Raw genomic sequence first — 18,342 nt, forward strand, 5'->3', positions numbered from 1 at the left:
GCCAGGCCTTGTTCATGACTCAGCCTCTCTGATGTTATCCCACTTCAACTGGGGCCCAACTAAAAAAGAGTCAAATATCCCAAAGATGGCTCCACTGGTTTGGTCTGGAGCGTGGACTTGGCTTTTGCTGTGATGGGAAGTCAGTAGAAGAACCTCTGCTCCAGGCTCCTTGGAGCACGGGCACCATGTTCTAGATCAGGAACCGTCTATCATCAAGCTGCAGAGAGAAATACTAGGGGTCAGAGACGTTTAGAGCAATTAGGCATGTTTGTTCTAATGACAGCTTATATGAAAAATCTGTTCAATCTAATAATAAGTCAGGGTGTGTCGTTTGAAGGTCTTTTACCTTATTCGGGAATTCATTTCTATTATACTTAATAAAAATATTGGTCTGCAATGGATCAAAAATTAAAATTAATCTTTCCCTACAGAGAACTGAGAATCACCACCTCACTTCCCTTCAGCAATGCGTAGTGGCAAAGACAGTGAGCCACAGTGGGTTATCAATAGATGCGATAATATCCCTTGAATAAACAAAAGAAACAGGATTCGAGTGAGAAATACATCATTATTTATTCAATACACATGAGGTCAGCACAATATTCAGAGGGTAAGATTCCCGTCGCAGGTTCCCCAGAGGGGACACAGGCCCTTTGTGTTATGGGTTTTCCTGCCGTAAGAGCTGTGCTCTTGAGAGCGTGAAGATTGGTCATCATAAAACCTAACAAAAGGCAATTTGGCCAGCATGCACTGTCGATAAATTGCAGCAAATTCCTTACTAAACAAGTGAGATTTGAATTCTGTTTCCAGAAATAAATAAGATAACAGCAATGCATAGAAATCAGAGGTATTAATACCCTGTTGGCACGTCAGGCCATTTGTAATTTAAACACAACTGTTCTAAAGGGGTGGCAGTCCGTGCTGGTGTTCCAGAATCGACCACGGCCTCGCCCTGCGGACCTCAGACACATTTCCGCAGGATGTGTCCTATGCAAAGGGCTGACCTGGCGAGGAAGTGGGGACACAGACAACCTCTGGAAAGTCCCGTGTGAGCACCTGCCAAGGTGCACAGTGCTTGTACCAGTCTCACGTCCAGTTTCAGAGTTTTCTTCCTTGTGTGGCAAGAATATCGACAGTTAGCTCAACTGTGGGAGATTCCCTGCCGAAAACCAGCAGCGTCCACGTGGCCTGCTCCACACGAACCCCTGCGGGCTGATCCCTAGGCCTCCCTGGCTGTGTCGGCGACCCCCATGTCTCGGTGACAAAGAACACGGCAATCAGGGCCCCTCCACCCAGGGGTCGCAGCCTTTCACCACCAGGGCAATGGGACTGACGGCACCTACTTACTGAACACACACGAGCGATACGAAGCTGCACGCGTTCCAGAGGCGGCAGCCACCACTCGAGAGGGTGCAGCGGGATGCGGGTCAACAGCAGGCGCTCATGAAAGGGTGAGCTGCAAATCCATTCTGGTTTTAGGGGTGCCTGGGGGGCTCAGGCTTTGAGCATCTACCTTCAGCCCAGGGCATGATCCTGGGGTCCCGGGATCAAGTCCTGCATTGGGCTCCCGGCAGGGAGCCTGCTTCTCCCTCTGCCTGTGTCTCTGCCTCTCTCTGTGTGTCTCTCATGAATAAATACAATTTTTAAAATAAAAAAATAAATAAAATAAAATAAAATAAAATAAAATAAAATAAAATAAAATAAAATAAATAAAATAAGAAATCCATTCTGGTTTTTAAAAAATCATCTGCAAACGTTAGTACTTTACTAACCACCTTGACACACCTGATGCATGAGTAAGACCAGCCAGCAGGGATTGGCTCTGGGATTAAAGGCTGTTTCCTCCTGCCTTATCTAGACCCTTAGTGACCTGTGTCCTCAGGCGTGGGGGTGGAGCCATGGTCCTTCACGAGGACACAGTCTGCGTGTACGGCCTGCTGGGCTCCCAACAAGCCATTAGGAGGGCACAAGCGGAATAAAGCTAGCCACGGTCCTGCAGAAGCTCCCAGCCGGTGGGGGAGCCGGCTCAGGAGGCGACCAGGACGCGTTACTGCGGAAATGACCATGGATGGGGACAAGGACGCAGGGGTCTCTGCAGCCCACAGGGCAGCGGGGAGATCTGGTGCTCAGGAGCAGGACGCAACGGAACAGTCTAGCCGCTCCCACGGCAGGGTTTCTTAGTTTCCTTTTAATTACACATGCGCCGCTCTGTCTCTAAGGAGCAGAGGATCTAATTAACGCCTGTTGGGGATGTCTGGGATTTGTTTTAATCGGGTGTGGTGAGACGGGAAGACACGGAAGTGACCATGAGTGGGGAAGGGGCCGTGCTCACGGCTCCCTGGAGGGGAGGTGCCAGGCAGGGGAGGCAGACGGGCCCAGGGAGCGGGGGAAGGAGCCCGGCTGGGCCCCCTGGGCGGGAAGGGGTGTGTGAGCAGGTTTAGAACGGGCTGGTTTCAGGGGGCCATGGGCCAGAGGGGCTGTGCCTGGCATGGATCAGGGTGGCGACCGCAGTCGGAGGGCGTCGTGGTGCAGAGAGCGAGCGCCCGATGAAGGAGGTGGCGGGACGAGGGGCTCAGGATGGGTTGGTCGCATCGGGAAGGCGCATCCTCGGACAAGTCACTGGCTGCCCTTGGGGGGCTGGGGGGGGGGCCCGGGGTCACAAGGGCCTCAGCTATCAAAGGAGGCCTATGAGTCACAGAACTCACCAAAGTCTTCGCCATCCTGGAGGAAGCACAGGTGTGCGGTGCCCTGGGATCCGGTCGTATCTGGAAGACCTGAATAAGCCACGGGACCATGTCACTTCAGCTCTGCCTCGCAGGAGCCAGAGTCAACCTGGAAGCGCAAAGTTCCTAACTATTCATTTTGAGTTTTTTGAGGGGATTCGGGACGGATCTTCATTTCCTTGCAGCAGGCCCTACACCACGTCCCACACGGCGCGCCTTCCCCTGCGCCAGCCAGACGCCAAGGGCCGTGAGAGGCTGCTGCGTCCTCCACTCCACCAGGAACCCGGTCTGTCCTGGCGTTTGAGCTCCACTGCCCTTCCTGAGGCAGAAACTAGTACAATTCTTTGCAAGTGAGGACATCAGGGTGAAAGGGTTATATGACTTCTCCCAGGTCACCCGGGGGCCGTCTACGGACCGGGACAGGTCCCATGCTGTCCGACTCTAAACTTCATGCCCTCACCGCTGTGCTGCTCTGGAGGCTACGGGGACTTCCTCCAAACCTTTTCCCGGGGGCTCCTTGTAATGCCTCGGGGCCTAATGGCAGAGAACTGAAATCTGTCCCTCTGGGAACTCAGCCAGCCACAGGGCTCCCCTATTCTTTCTGAGTCACTTTTATGCAGGGTCGTTGAGGGACTGCATCGCTGGCTGACAGCAAATGAGCATCTCCTAGAAGGCACAGGCAACACACTCTAATGCATTAGGCTCATCTTCACGATGATGCTGGAAGGCAGACATGGCCCCATCGAACGTGTGGGGATTCACACTATTTCGGGTCGTGCTCTACCTACAATCGAAGATTGCTCCTTGACATTTCAGCTCTGCTCCTGCCTGCGGAGGGATATTAATATTTATGAAGTTATTTATGTGTGCCGGGTGCCTTATGCACATCATCTCCTTGATGTTTAGATCAGCTCGTTGAAGACTATCTGGAGGAGGGTGTGTAGGAAGCCTGTCCAGGGTCCCATGGCTCATAAAGGTCAGCCGCTGGGTTCTAACCCAGGAGGGTCAGGAGAGAAAGCCATTTCTTCCCATGGACAAGATCATTGGCTTTGATGGAAGGCAACTCTGGTTGTCTGACCTTATGCCCTGTGGGTCCCAGACAGGCTATTGGCTGGTTCTCCCCTCCCCGGTGGCCCGGAGGTAGTGCCATTTCCTACCAGCAGCTCTGCCTCCCACCTCGTTCGGGGATTATATCAACTTCCAGATGACGAGGATCTTGGTGTCATCGATGTTTGCACTGGAAATAGTATCCTGGAAGCCTGGATGGGGACAAGGGAGAGAAAAGTGGCCGAGGGATATGGGAACATAGATGAAGCCAATGATGTGATGTCCTCTCAAAATGCCATTCCTGAAATGTTAGTTCACTAAGGAGGTGAAGAAAATATGATTTTATATGAATAAAAATCACCCACCTCGTCCGTAAGCAGAACATTTAACTCCTATACAGCTTCGCTCTCCAAACTGGCATGTCCCATTCACCCTTTTATCCTCTCATGGCCTGGTTGGTCGCTGAGAAAGCTAATGAGTATGAGTTTTAATAATTGATTAGGGATGGCCAGCTGGGGAGGCAGGAGTGAGGCTGGCTGGGGTGGGAGGTGGGGGTGGGGGGCAGAGAGCAGAGGCATCCCCAACCTGGCCGTGACTCTGTATCAAGGGCAACTGCTCCCTCGGTCTCCAGACCACCTTTAGTGAGGCTCTGAGTACCACCAGGCCTCAGGAGAGTCCATCCACGGAGAGGATGGGAGAAGCATTCGCCTGCCAACTCCCTTCCCCCTGGCCAAAGGTTCCTATAATGGGAGTTGCTATTCCAGACACATCCCTGGCTGCCCCGTGGTGGAGCAGCAGCCCTGGTTCCCGGAGCAATCCTGGCAAATTACCCCTCAGGGAAGGTAAGTTCTGGCTTTCTCTGCAACTCCACTGGAGCCCCAAATGGCCAAGTGATGGTTACTGTCTCCTCACCATGTCCTGTCCCCGTGGGGAGTACTTCCACACTTGGCACCAGGATCTCTAACGCAGCAGAGCTTCGGTTTACGGGGACAGGAAGCATAAACTCAGAAGGTTGGTCCTGGAAGAGATGGTGAAGAGGTCCCTCCCATCTCCACCCCTTACCTTCCCGATGCGTGCCTTCTAGCTCTTACAAACATAGCCCCATGTATTGACCACTGATTGGCACATGGATCAATATGGTAGAAAAGCAACCCATTTGGGGCCCCTGGGTGGCTCAGTCAGTTAAGTCTGCCTTCGGCTCAGGCCATGATCCCGGGGTTCCTGGGATTGAGCCCCGTGTCGGGCTTCCAGCTCAGCGGGGTGCCTGCTTCTCCTTCTCCATCCCCCTCTGCCCTTCTCCCTTGCTCCTGCTCACGCTCTCTCATAAGTGCTCTCTGTCTCTCTCTCTCAAATAAATAAATAAAAATCTTACAAAGAAAGAAAGAAAGAAAGAGAAAGAAGCAACCCATTCATAGGGGCCTTTGTCCCTTGGCTGGGTTTTTCACTGGCCATGGCTCTGTTCCACCAGGGTATTGCTTCTGGGTAGAGGGTGTGAGGTAAGGTCAGTGGACCGTGTGGCCGCGTGCTCACTGTTCTACTTCTTGTGCTGCTAAATGGGTTCCTGGGTGTGTTGATTCCTTAGAGCTGCTATAACAAAGTAAACCAGATAGTTTGAAACAGCAGAAATCCTCCCTCACGCTCCAAAATCCAGTTGTCAACAGGGCTGGTTCCTTTTGGAGGTTCTGAGGAAAAATCTGTTCCGAGCCTCCCTTCCAGCCAATGACGGTTGGTTGTCAATAGCTCCCGGTGTTTGTTGGCGACACCACTCCTGCCTCCTGCCTCTGCCGTTGTCTTCACGCGGGTTTCACAAGTGTGTGTGTTGGAGCATCTTCCCTTCCCATAAGGACACCTGCCATATTGGATTAAGGCCCCCCCTTCCTCTTGATCACATCAGCAAAGACCCTATTTCCAAATAAGATCACATTCAGATAGTGGGGCTGAACATCACAACTTTCGGGGACACACAACTCAACCCGTAACACTTGGTACAGGATATCAGGTCAAATGATTAGAAATTCTACTCAACAACAAAGAAAAACAAAAAGAAAAAGAAAAGCCCCATAGGTCTTTCTTTTCAAACGTGGGCAAACCCACGTCCGCAGTAGTGAGGCTTCTGGTGAAGACAAGTTGGTCATCCCTCCAGGGGATGGTGTGCACGTCAGCGACCTCTCGCTGCCTGACAGCCTGGTGTCCTCAAGGAATGGCGCCTTCGGGAGTCAGCGTGAGCACGGCTGCTGCTCATGGGGCACTTGGCTTTAGCCGCAGAGCTGGTTAAGACTCTGGGAGGCGTTAGGAGAGCGCTCGCGCAGAGCTGCTGTGTTCCCACGGCCACCCCATCCAGGGTGGCCAAGGAGGGAGCCCGGCTGGCACCCCAGGGCGAGGCCTCCTGTGCACCTGCTGTCGAGCGCCTCACTGGGGCGCGCGATCTCCGGCGGGCGTCGGCGGGATGCGTGCAGACGGGCGTGCACTGCGGCTTGCCTAGACCCCAGCCTTCCAGTCTCGCTCCTTCCCAGCTCATCTATGTGCCACGGTCCTGGGGTCCACACACGTCTGTACCCCCGAACTCGTCTCTCACCATAGGAGGTGAACAGCACATTCTGCTCACGGTTCGGCCCTGGAGGAGACGTTCCCGTGCCCCGATCTTGGGTCCGGCCTGCGTGGGGCCGCAGGGGTCTGCTTTCCTGTGTCAGCAGCATATGGCACCAACGCACCTCCAAACCGAGCCAGCGTAGGACGGCGCCAAAGGGAGGAAGCAGAGGAGAAATGGACGGCTTCACGCTCCCCCCTCTGATCTCGGGCAGGCGCCAACCAGCCAGGAACCTGGTGGCAGGAAGCTCTGCTGAGGCGGCCCGTCCTCTGCAGCCTCCTGGAGCGCTGGGCGGGGAGGGCGGCCGGCGGATCTGGGGGTGTGGGGGAGCAAGTGGAAGAAGTCCAGCCCGAAGACGGATCACGTAGATCTCCCCTGAAATGGAGATTTCCAGAAGGGGAGCGTCCAATTCTGGATCCAAACACAGGGCCTTGTTGTCTTTTCCCAGAGCCAACAAGTCCCGACTTAGGCAGCTGGTCGTGGCTCCCCGGGGCCCCTCAATCCAGTGTACCCCCGGGCTCCCCAGGTGACCAGGTCGGAGCTCCGACCAGGATCGCTGGCAGAGGGGGAGGCACACTCTTGACATTTTAACCTCAAGGCCCAGTCCCGTTCCTTGGTCACCTCAGCCACCAACCACCCCCTACACACACACACACACACACACACACACACACACACACACACACACACGTCCTGGCCCTGCCGGGGGCAGAGGGACAGAGGGGACTCTGACCGGGCTCCTAGGGGAGACAGACTCAGTACTCGGAAACCTTGAAATGAGTCACCCACTGCCTCCCCCTGACCCTCACAGAAACCCTACCCTTCAAGACGCTAGGCCCTTGCGTGTCTCCCTAGCAGGAAGATGGCAGGGCGGGTTTGCAGAACCTTCTAGTTGGGGAGAATCAGAAAGGGGCATCGGGAAGAGCAGCCGAGCCGTCCTCGTGGCTGGTGGAGGCAGCCGAGTATGTGTGTCTTTTCTCCCCATCACCGGGGAAGACCCCGCCCTGGGTCTTGGTCCTTCCTGCGCTGAACTCAGGAGAAAAACTCTTAGGTCCGGGGCACAGTAGATCATGTTTCCCAAAGATGGCTTAACAGTGTTTGTGACCCCGTACACCACTGTCCCGTGCTGCTTGGGGGCTCTCCTCATTGCAGTGGGGCCTGGGTCAAGCTCCCCTTGCACCTGCGGATGCTTGTCGCTGCCCCAGTCCACAGAACCAGGGGGAAGTGTCAGGTGGCTTCTCGGGCCTGGCCGGGGAGGTCCATGCTGCTCTCTAGAATGTTCCCTCCAGGGAGCCCTCATGGACGTGCCTCCCAGAGCCAACTGTGTGCTCTGAGCAGCCTGGGCCCCCTAGGGAGGCTGCAGGGGCCAAGGGGGGGTGCTGCCCTCCAAGGAGCCCACCTTTGGCTCTCCTAGAGCTGGCTGGCCACAGGCGAGCGAGGAGGCCACCGGGGAAGGGATCCTCCAGGCCGACTACTTGAGCATCCCTGTCATTCCAGATCTCCATGCTGAGGCTCTCCCGTCACTGAGAAGCAGAGGAGGGCCTGCCCCCTACCCCTGCCTTTTATGAATTTCTGACCCATAAATTCATGAGCATCACAAAGTGGTTGTTTTGCACAAGTCAGCCCTTCTAGAAATGCCTCCTTTGTTTCCCCCATCTGGGGGTGAGTATGTGCTGCCCAATTGCAGCCAGGGCACGAGGCGGCTTTACTGGGAGCTCATCCTGCCTTCCACCGACCGGGGGCAGCGGCCGGGTGCCAGTGGGTGACGTGCAAGACGTGACCTAGAGCGAGAGCCGGCCCTCCGGGGTGGAGGGTCCCCATGCGGGGGACGGTGCTGCCTCTCCCTGGAGAGGAGACCCAGGCTGGCCCGTGACGGCGTGCGGGAGCCACGGCGACAGATGTGTTAGGGCAGGATCACCTGTGGGGCGGCCAGAGAGGCAGGACCCGGCAGGGAGGGGCTGGTGAGACGAACTCAGGACCCCCTCTGCCTCAGCACCCCTGACTGCGGGCCTCGGGAGGGTGCAGCAGCCCTCGGAATCCGGGCCGACTGGCCATCAGGTCCAAGGACTAGGCTGGACCTTGTGCTTGAACCAGGACCGGAGGTCAGAAGGAGACGGCTGCCAACTGGGGCCGGACGCAGAGGAGCAGGGCTGCTCTGAGCATCATGGAAAGCGGGCGTCTGCTCCTGGAAGCAAGCCCAGGAGGCTGGGGGCAGCGCCGGGGGCCCGGGTGTCTGTGCACCTGCCACACCGCACGACCAAACTCGATGACCTTCTCGAGGGAGTGGCTGCGGCCTTGCTCCCGCCTTCGGGATCGCTCCCTTCCGGCCCCATGGAGCCTGCTGCCGTCCCAGGGGCTCCTCCCCACTCACTGCCCTGGCTGGGCCCCGGCCCGGATCCCGCAGCTGGGCGCCCGGCTCTAGTAGCGGTGGGAGAATTGGATTCAGAAGCCGGGGTCTGCACCTGAGCCCTGATGTGTCAGGTTCTTGCTGCGGGCACCAAAGCGGAGAGCGCAGAGGGGGCCCCCCCGGGACACTTTTGAGGTTTGGCGGCTAGACCTGGTTCTCACGCTTGCACACACCTGCCCGGCACCCCCGCTCCTGCCTTCCCGAGCTCACCTGGCCGGCGCCTTGGTCTCCTGCCCCGGGGGACCCACTGTCTTCCGACGCCAGGGATCCTGTCAAGCATTCTGGCCCCACGTGCCACCTGGGAAGTGACAGTGTCCGGCTTTACTATCACCTCCTCTAGGGGCCGGGACCGCAGCTAGCTGGGCACCCAGCTCTGGGCCCGCACCCACAGATCACAGGCTCCGACAGGACCGACCACACCCCGCAGGCCATCTCCTTGGTGACGCACACTGCAGGCCATCCCCTCCATCCATACACACCGCAGGCCACCCCCTCCATGGGCGGGGAGGGGGGGGCACCTCTTATTTGTGCTGTTCCTTCAGCACCCGGGGTAGGGATGGATGTGTTGTGTGATAAGGACACACGGATGGATGTGTCGGGGGTGCCTCTTCCCGAGTTGTGCACAGGTGTTTTTAAGCAGGCTTCCCACCCAGCGTGCAGCCCATGTGGGGCTTGAATTCACGACCCTGAGAGCAAGGCTGGGCTGAGACCAAGGCTCAGATGCCCAACCGCCTGAGCCACACAGGCGCCCCCGGGCTCGCATCCGGGTTTACATGTTTGGCTTCAGTGCCAAACAGCTGGAGTTGTCCCAACTTGTCCCCCGGGCGGAGGCAGCGGGGAAGGTGTGTGGGGCCCTCCGGGTTGGGGACCTGGGCTGCATGGAAGCAGACTGACCCACACCTACGGGCCGGGGAGAGGCAAGCAGGTGACTGAAGCAGCCTCCTGCTTGCCTCCCGTGGGGCTCACCTACGCGGTGCTCACTGCCCTTCTCTCGGGAGCATCCGTGCTTGCTCGCCAGACAGTCCCTGTCAACGACGGACATGCAGGGGTCGGCCGGGAAACCCCACCGTGGGACGTCCCCCCTCCCCAGGCACGTGCCTCCTGTCAGGTGATCCTTGACAGAGGTGAGGCTGAGCCTCAGAGTAAAATCAAACACTTGAAACCCAGCAGGGAGGAAGGCTGGCTGGCTGGCAACAGGCCAGACTTAGGGCATCTGAACACTCTTATCTAAGTTTTCCCTTAAAATAACGTCCTGACAGGTGCCTGGGGGGCTCCAGGAGTCACGCATCCGACTCTTGGCTTTGGCCCAGGTCGTGACCTCAAGGTCATGAGATCGAGCCCCGCGTCAGGCTCTGCCCTCCTCGCGGAGTCTGCTGGCGACTGTCTCCCTCGCCCTCTGCTCTTCCCCTGCTCACTCGCTCTCTAAGATAAATAAATGAAGTCTTTAAAAAAAATACCCACTGCCGCCGCGGCCGCTGCCAACCCCATGATAGTCCACCCTGGAAAAGACCAAGGCCCAGAAAGTTTCCATCACTTTTCTCGCGTCAGGTGGGGAGGCCACTGCTTCCCCTCCCTCCCCAGAGTTACAGACCAAAGGACATGCTTGTGGGGCCTCAGGTAGAGTCATGAGCTGTTCTCGAGCACAGAACTGGGCTTAGGTTGCGTGAAGGGACACACAGGAAGTCTTGGAAATACTTTTGAGGGTCAAAGTTCCTACGTGGCATCATCCTTGTTCAGACCTCAGGGACGCCTCGGGCTGCACCCCTGGGTCTCTGCGGTCGTCAGGCCACGGAGGAGGAGACGAGGGGCCACAGAGGAGGCCGGCGGAGAGGCTGGCAAGCCTGACACCGTGGAGGGCGTGGGGGAAGCTCCTCCGGCAGGAGGGCGAACCCCCAAAGCTGCCGAGGGCCAAGGAGGTTGGACGGGTGACCTTGCGGAGAGGGGGCCACGGAGGCTCGTTCTGCAGCGTATTAAGGGAAATGCAAGATTAGGAGGTAGAGGCAACGTGTCCTGACACTTGTTTCCAGAAGAGTCGCCCTAAGTCAGAGTGGGCAGCGGAGGGGAACATGGCACTGAAAGAGGCATCGTTTAAAAGTCATGTATGATCCAGTAGAGGGGGAGGTGTCCACGTGCTCCTGGCAGTCCCGGCCCGGAGGGAAAGGCTGCAGAAGGCAAGTCCCTGGGAATGCGGGAGGGGATGGGCTGAGCCAGCAGCAGGCTGGGCCCCGCCAGCCCTGTAAGGTCACAGGGGGCAAGCGGGGGGCAAGTCACGGGAGAAGCGACCATGTTGCCCATTTCTTCCCAGAAGTAGGAGCAGGGCCACCAGGTGAGAGCGGGAGGTCAGGGGACCAGCCCCCGGGGCTCTGAGGGGAGGGGAGGACGTGGGAAGGGACCTCCCCGGCAGGGCGGGCGGGCGGGGGGGCGCGGAATGCGTGGCTCCTAATTCAAAGCCAGAGCAGGTGTCTGCACGCTCCCAGCTGGCTGCCCGGACCCGGCACCCAGGAAGCGACTTGGCCCGTGAGCAGGGAGGAGGGCGTGGTAAACTGAGGGCGCGGGCGGTACCGTGCCTGTGATTCTGGACTGGGGAGCCCACAGCGGATAAGGAGGAAATGTGGGTGTTCGTTCCCCCGACGCTGATGAAGCGTCTCCCACGAGCGAGGGGTGCTTGGGGGCGCGGGGACACGGGCACGGGGGCTGAGAACCGCGTGAAGACACAGATCCGGGCCGGCAGGCGAGGGAGAGCGGGGTAGGTGCACGGGATGCAGGGCGCAGGGGACCGCTCGGGTGCGGCGGCTTCGGGTGCCGGGAGCCCAGGAAGCGAGGGGAAGGCTGGCAGGTGTCAGGGGAAGCCCGTCGATGTCGCCAAAAAGCGCAGAGCCCCGGGATGGGCACTGGCTGCAGTTTCTAAGGCCCATCGGGGTCAGGGGGGAGGCCGGGGCGGGTGGCAGGGCGCGGGGAGGCTGCGGGGCCGGGCTGGGCCTCCTGGCTGCATGGGGGGGGCTCACCTGGAGTCTTAGTGTGAGGGCAGGCCCTGAAGGACCGAGTGGATTGTGGCAGGTGGAAGGGGATCCCCAAAAACATGCGTGCACGTCCTAATCCCTGGAGTTCATCCATGTGACTTCACTTCGGAAAGGGGCCGTGCGGGGCCTCAGGACGTGCCCCTCTCCGCTCGTCCACGTGGGCTTCCCATCCAACAAGCGGCGTCCTTGGAGGAGCTGCGCAGGGAGAGAGAGAAGGGGGGCACGTGAGACCCCGGTACAGGCTGGAGGGTGCAGCCTCGGGCCAAGGAACATGAGGAGCCACAGAAGCGAGGCCAGCCCTCCCCTTCAGCCTCCCTGGGAGCGCTCCCCCCCGCCCCCCAACTCGGACGTCTGGCCTTCAGATGCCGAGGGAATCCGTTTCTGCTGCGTTGAGCCTCCGGATTCGTGCTGATTTCCTGAAGCAGCCCCGGGAGCCAACGGAGCAAGGGTGTCGCCGGAGACGGCCCGGGGAAAGCACCGTGGATTTAGTCCCATGTCCCCGGGGTGCCAGCCAGGCCTCCACGCGGTGCCCGTGTATTGTAGTTACAGCCTCAAAACCAGCACCGGGGCAGGCCCAGCGCCGCCCTCCTCCTCCTCTGAGGCTCCAGCTCTTCAGAAAGGTGTCCACGGCCTCCCAGCCCGTCTGTGGGAGAGCCGGGACTCGAACCCAGGCCCCTGTGGGCTTACCCCTCCTCCCACGCGGGCTCCAGCCGTCAGCTTGTGTCTTTGCGTGACGGGGTTGGGGGCAGCTGCAGAAACAGAGCGGGAGGCACACGGATCTGTTGGGTTTTGAACTTGGCTGTAGAAGACGAGGCGCGGGGATGCTGTGGATGCCGGGATCTCGTGGAGCTGTGAGTGGGGGTGACGTGTGAAAGGACGAACCTGTGAGCACCCCGAGGGCTCGTACCGGAAGGCAGGGACGGCACAGAGGATGGAGCCGGAGAGTGCCGTGGGGGGATCCGAGACGGACGGAGACCCCGGAGCCCCGTGGGAGCCGGAACCCACGGTGGGGCAGGCGGGGGAGTGGGGAGCCAGGCTCTTCTATCTCACGGCGGCCTTGCAGGAGCCCCCACCCAGGGGACGATGCCCCCAGGGCAGGCGTTACGGGGATGAGTAGCCAGGCGCTGAGTGGCACAGGCAAAGGAAAGAATGTGTAAGGACACAAATCCCTGTGATGCCTGGGGGTGCCGTGGGCCACACTCAGCAGGTGTCAGCAGAGCCCATGCTGACAGGTAGGGCCGGGGCGCTGGGGTGGGCGGCAGGCACCGAATCATGGAAGGTCCAGAGAGCCCCTCAGGCCGTCAGGAACAAGTGTGCACCCCACACGCCCACGCTGGGTCCCCATCGTGGAGTCGCGTCGGGTCTGAGACCAGGAAGGGACACCGCTCATCCTTGACCTACACCTGACAGGGGCCTGGTGAGGGGCAGACCCAGCGATGGAGTTGAGGACCAAGTGCCTGAGCCCCTCTTCAGGGGGGTTGTAAGGTCCAACTCCCGGGGGGTGTCGTGTTGGAGGTGGGGCCTTCGGGAGGTAAGCAGGGTTAGGTGGGGTCGTGAGGGTGGAGGCCACGGTGGGACTGTGCCCCTCTCAGTCACCAGTCAGCCGGTGCCCTCCCTCCCTCTCTCTCTCTCTCTCTCTCTCTCTTTCTGCCAAATGAGGGGACAACAAGGAGGCTGCCACCAGCAAACCAGGGAGCACGCCATCATGCCAGCACCCCAACTTGGGCTTGGTGGCCTCCGGGGCTGTGAGACATAGACCCGGTTGCACACGCCCCTCGGCCTTCGGCATCTCATTATAGAAGCCTGAAGGCCCTGGGACGTGTGTGTGTGTGTGTGTGTGTGTGTGTGTGTGTGAACGCATTTTGTAAACTAGAAAGTGCTGCGCCCACGTCCATTACTCACGGCCGGTGTCTGGGTCAATTCCAGCTTGTAAACCGTATCCTGTAAACATCGCCGTGCAGAGAGATTTGGGGTCATCCCTGAGGCCTGTTCCCCACAGCACGACGATCGCCAGGACTCGGGGTGTGATGTCTTCTATGGTTTATGTTTCAGCTCATACTTGACGGCTCTGCTTGCCTGTGTTATCTCAACGGGTGTCCAGCTGAAGGTCTGTAAAGGGGTTGGTCTTGTTTTCGTTATAAAAGTTATCCGAGGCAAATAATTTTAAAATTTTTTTGTCTTTCTCTTTCTCTCTCTCTCTCTCTCTCTCTCTCTCTCTTTTTTGTCCTTTCTTTCTTTCCCTGTAATACAAGCTCCTAGGACGATCGCTGAATGTTCTGCTTCGGGTGAACCTCGAGCAACGTGATGCCCAGGTGCACTGGGATGATTACAAGCAACACTTGTGATGCTCTCCCTCCCTCCCCAGCCTCGTCACGCGGAGCGTGCCACTCAGCTTTTGCAAGCCTCACTCCCTCCTCCCAAAGGTAGAAGGCAACACCCAGCTCTTGCCATCAGTGTTTTGAGGAGCTCTTCAGTGGAATATTTTATAAAGTTCTTAGCCTGCTACTTGGCCTGTAACAAGACAACCATAAGTATGTGTTGAGCTTTTAGACTGAACTCTGAAATCAGCATTTTTTTAAGAGCAGAAATCATCACGCAGCAAATAGCTCGGCATGTTGCAGTCCTTTTTTGTTTTTTTTTTTTTAAAGATTGATGTATTTATTTGAAGGAGGGACAGAGTATGCAAGCTGGGGGAGGGGGAAGGGAGCGGGAGAAGCAGACTCTGTGCTGAGCGAGGAGACTGATGCAGGCCTCCATCTCCCCACACAGAGATGGTGACCTGAGCCAAAACCAAGAGTTAGGTGCTTAACAGACTGAGCCACCCAGGCGCCCCTTGCTATGAGTCTTAGAAGCACATCATTCCACCCCCACCCTCACCCTCACTCCATCTGGCCTTTCTCTCCACCTCGGTGTTTCCTGGGGCTACAGGAAGCCTTTCAAGAATCCTGGGCCCATCAATTCAAGGGAGTCTATTTCCAAAGCTTGACATCCCGCGGGACACCTTCCTACCACCTTCTCAGGTGGATGGACCCCTGTCCTGGGGTCAGGACCCCCGTCCTGGGGTCAGACCCATACAGTCTAGCGTGCAAGGGCCCCCAGAGAGCCATACACAGGCGGTTGGGAGCAAACCCAAAGGACAGGTGAGGTGACTTCTGGGTGCAAATACCAGAAGCAATGGGGTGACACCGCTGAGTATGGACCCTGCATCACTGGCCTCATCAGGACACGGGAGCTGTGTGGCCCGTCCATCCTCCCAATGTCAGCCGATGGCCGACAGGTGACACTCATCCAGGAAAAGAAGTGGGTGGTCTAGGGATGTAGTGCTGGAGCCTTCTCCATAACCAAAAACATGCAAAATTTTCAACATCAGATGGAGAAATTGAAGGCACCTTTTTTAAGTGACACATAATTAAGCTCAGGTTCCTAAAAAGTGACAATTTGCAAATAAATGCATCAAAATTAATCAAACCTGTGGGATTATTTTATGGTCTCTTATTTTTTTTTTCTCTCCGATTTAAAAAATAGTATTTAAGGTAGTATTTTCTTTCTTTTTCTAAATTTTATTTATTTACTCATGGAGACACAGAGGGAGAGAGAGAGAGGCAGAGACACAGGCAGAGGGAGAAGCAGGCTCCACGCAGGGAGCCCAATGTGGGACTTGATCCCGGGACCCCGGGGTCACACCCTGGGCCGAAGGCGGCGCTAAACCGCTGGGCCACCCGGGCTGCCCTAAGGTAGTATTTTCAAAGCAAAATAAGGGAGGCCAAATAGAACCAGGAAGAACATTTCTACCATAAAGGACTTGGTAACAGGAAATCAGCGGACGGGTCGGAGGCTGCTGCCCTCCCCCCCGCCCCTGACCCGTGGTGACCACGCACATCCCTCCTCTGCACCTGGATCCCTGCCGGCCAGGTGGCCCGCTGAGGCCCTCGCCCCGTGCATCATCCCGTCCCTGCCGGGCCCGCCCAGCCCCACCCGGAAACCTGACCCCACCCCAGGACGTCTTCAGCACCACGTGTCAGAGAGGGTCCCAGACACCCACACTGCACCCTCCCTCCTGACGAGCACCCCGCAGGTGCTCTCCCTCCTGCCTCCCCACCGGGCTGGCAGGCTCCGTGGGGTGTAGCCAACCCTTCCACATCTCTGCGTCCCGCTGACCCGCTTCTCTGCCCAAACCTGAGTGTGGAAGTCAGAGCTGGGCCAAACCCAACGTCAAGGTTCAAGACGGGGTATGGGGCGCTCGCAGCGCGTGGGCAGTGCAGGTCCCCAGCGGCCGTTGAGAGAACACGGGGATGAATGTGTAGCTCCCGCGGCCTCTTGCTTGACCTTGTCCTCCTTTGGTTTCCCTGACTTCACTTCCTTCTGGATCGTCTCTGCTCCTTTCTTCTCTGGCTCCCTGACTGCATCGTCCCCCCGCCTGTGCTCGGCGTTCATGGCCTCTGGCCCGACCCCCCATCCCTGTCACCCCCGCCTACGGAGCGGTCAGACACAGGCGCATGACAGGCCCCTGCGAGTCACGGCTCCTACCTCACCCCTCGCGCCCGAGTGGCGACGGGGCCGGGCCACCCCGGGACCACTCCCTTCTCAGAAACGTGGAGTCAAGGATGCAAGGTCGCCGTAAGACAATGAAGTTACAGTAAAAAGTGCCCAGCGAACTGCTGAGCAGATTGTGGTGTCTCAAGAAATAGGGATGATGGTGACAGTGATCCTGTGGCCCCTCAGTGATCCCATGCACCCCGACATCTCAGCCTCGACCGTGTTGATAGCTCCCAAATGCGTATCTGTAGCACAGGCTGCTCCTTCACCCCAGGCCTGGAGCCAAAGTTAATAAAACAGAGCTCATCGCTTTCGTCCTCAGACCCGTGCTTCCTCCTACAAGGCCTTTAGTGAATAGGTCCGACATCTCCCCAGTTCGTGGCCAGACCAGGTAGCAAGAACCCCCCCCCCCCAGCAGATTTAGTTCACTTATTGAACAACTGACCGAAATAACCGTAAAAGACATTTCAGAGGTGGGCCACCTGGGTGGCTTCGTCGGTTAAGCATCTGACTCCTGATTTCAGCTCAGGTCATGATCGCAGGGTCCTGGGATCAAGCCCCTCCCTGGGCTCTGTGCTCAGCGGGGAGTCAGTGTGAGATCCTCTCTCTCTCTCTCAAATAAATAAAATCTTGAAAGAAAACAAAAAAGACATTTGAAGATTGGAAATTTTCCCGTGGACCAGATGTTAGATCCTATGTAGGGATTATCATCAATTTTCCTGTGTTAATTGGCCGTATAGTGGACAAATGGGAGATGGCCACTGTCCTCAGAAGATGCAGGCTGAGGTGTTCAGGGAGGAAGTACTTTCATGTTTGCAAATCTACTTTCAGATGGTTCAGAAAAAGATGTTTGAACACACACGCGCACACACGAACTCTCACACACATATATAAATGAAGAAAGCAAATGTGCCAAATTCTTCTAAACTGTTGAATCTGAGCGGCGAATACACAAGCATTCGTTACCATAAACTTCAACATTTCTGTACGCTCGATCTTTTCCGTAATAAAAAATGTTGGGATTAAAAAACAGAATAAATATGTCTGAGAGGACAGGGTCCGCTGGGGTGACCACATGTCCCCAGTGGACCCGGACTTTTCTTCCTCATTCCAGGTTTTATAATTTTTTGATCAAGCAAATCAAAAGACGCAAATTTAAAGATTCTTGGTCCCTGCTTTTAATTAGAGGTTCCATCCAGGTCAAACAAAACCCATGGAAGGCAGAAAAGATGAACACCCGCCATTTGCTTTGACGTGGATGGAACTGGAGGGTAGGATGCTGAGTGAAGTACATCAGTTGGGGAAGGACAATCATCAGATGGTCTCACTCATACGGGGAATATAAGAAATAGTGAGAGAGACTCTAAGGGGAAGGAGGGGGAACTGAGTGGGGAAAACTAGAGAGGGAGACCCAACATGAGAGACTCCTAACTTGGGGGAACGAACAAAGGATTGTGGAAAGGGAGGTGGGCGGGGGGACGGGGGGATGGGGTGATGGGCACTGAGGAGGGCGCTTGATGGGATGCACACTGGGTGTCATACTATATGTTGGCAAATTGAATTTAAATTAAAAAAGTAATAATAAGAATTAAAAACCTACGGAAGGAAACTTCTGATGGCAACTTCTAGGGAGGCAGATACTCCCGATCCTCTCTGACTCCCATCTGGCTTCGTGCGGGCGCTAGAATGTTCTTTTTGAGGTAGGCCCAAAGAGTGTCTTATCACTGTCGTCCTTTGGTGTGTCTGCTGCTCTTTGCCACCCACCCTAACAGTTCCCCCGGCCCCGGGCCCAGGCCTACTTCCTCCTCATTGTTCTGGCCCAGCTCTCTGGCTGCTTTCAGGAATTTCTGACACATTAGGCCTTGGTCTCCCTGACGCTGTTCTTATAAGCTCACGCTTCTCTCTTATTCCCTGTGGGACATGATGCCATTTTTCTATCTTTTATTCATGTGCTATTTAAATCTGAGCTCACTAGAATTCCTCGGGCTGCCTCGCCATTCTCGTTACTCAGGAGCCCTATCC

General features: G+C 57.0%; 1 long non-coding RNA gene across 8 annotated transcripts in view; it reads right to left on the reverse strand.

Moving 5' to 3' along the window:
- Positions 1-559: 559 nt before the first annotated feature.
- Positions 560-18,342, reverse strand: part of LOC140613199 (uncharacterized) — a 49,200-nt gene continuing 31,417 nt past the window's right edge. For 3 of the 8 annotated variants that reach the window (XR_012014371.1, XR_012014364.1, XR_012014365.1), the window contains 12 exons: positions 13,687-13,893; positions 12,667-12,908; positions 11,770-12,533; positions 10,356-10,943; positions 10,222-10,263; positions 9,731-9,789; positions 8,975-9,062; positions 4,683-4,788; positions 4,136-4,241; positions 2,706-3,982; positions 1,348-1,456; positions 560-1,112 (listed from right to left, as the gene is read on the reverse strand). This is a non-coding gene — a long non-coding RNA (uncharacterized lncRNA). Of the gene's footprint in view, positions 1,113-1,347; positions 1,457-2,705; positions 3,983-4,135; positions 4,242-4,682; positions 4,789-8,974; positions 9,063-9,730; positions 9,790-10,221; positions 10,264-10,355; positions 10,944-11,769; positions 12,634-12,666; positions 12,909-13,686; positions 13,894-18,342 lie in introns of all 8 variants that reach the window. The other 5 variants (XR_012014370.1, XR_012014368.1, XR_012014369.1 and 2 more) reach the window with 5 other exon arrangements.

Source organism: Canis lupus, chromosome 21 (assembly GCF_048164855.1).
Source record: "Canis lupus baileyi chromosome 21, mCanLup2.hap1, whole genome shotgun sequence".
Classification (NCBI taxonomy): Eukaryota; Metazoa; Chordata; class Mammalia; order Carnivora; family Canidae; genus Canis; species Canis lupus.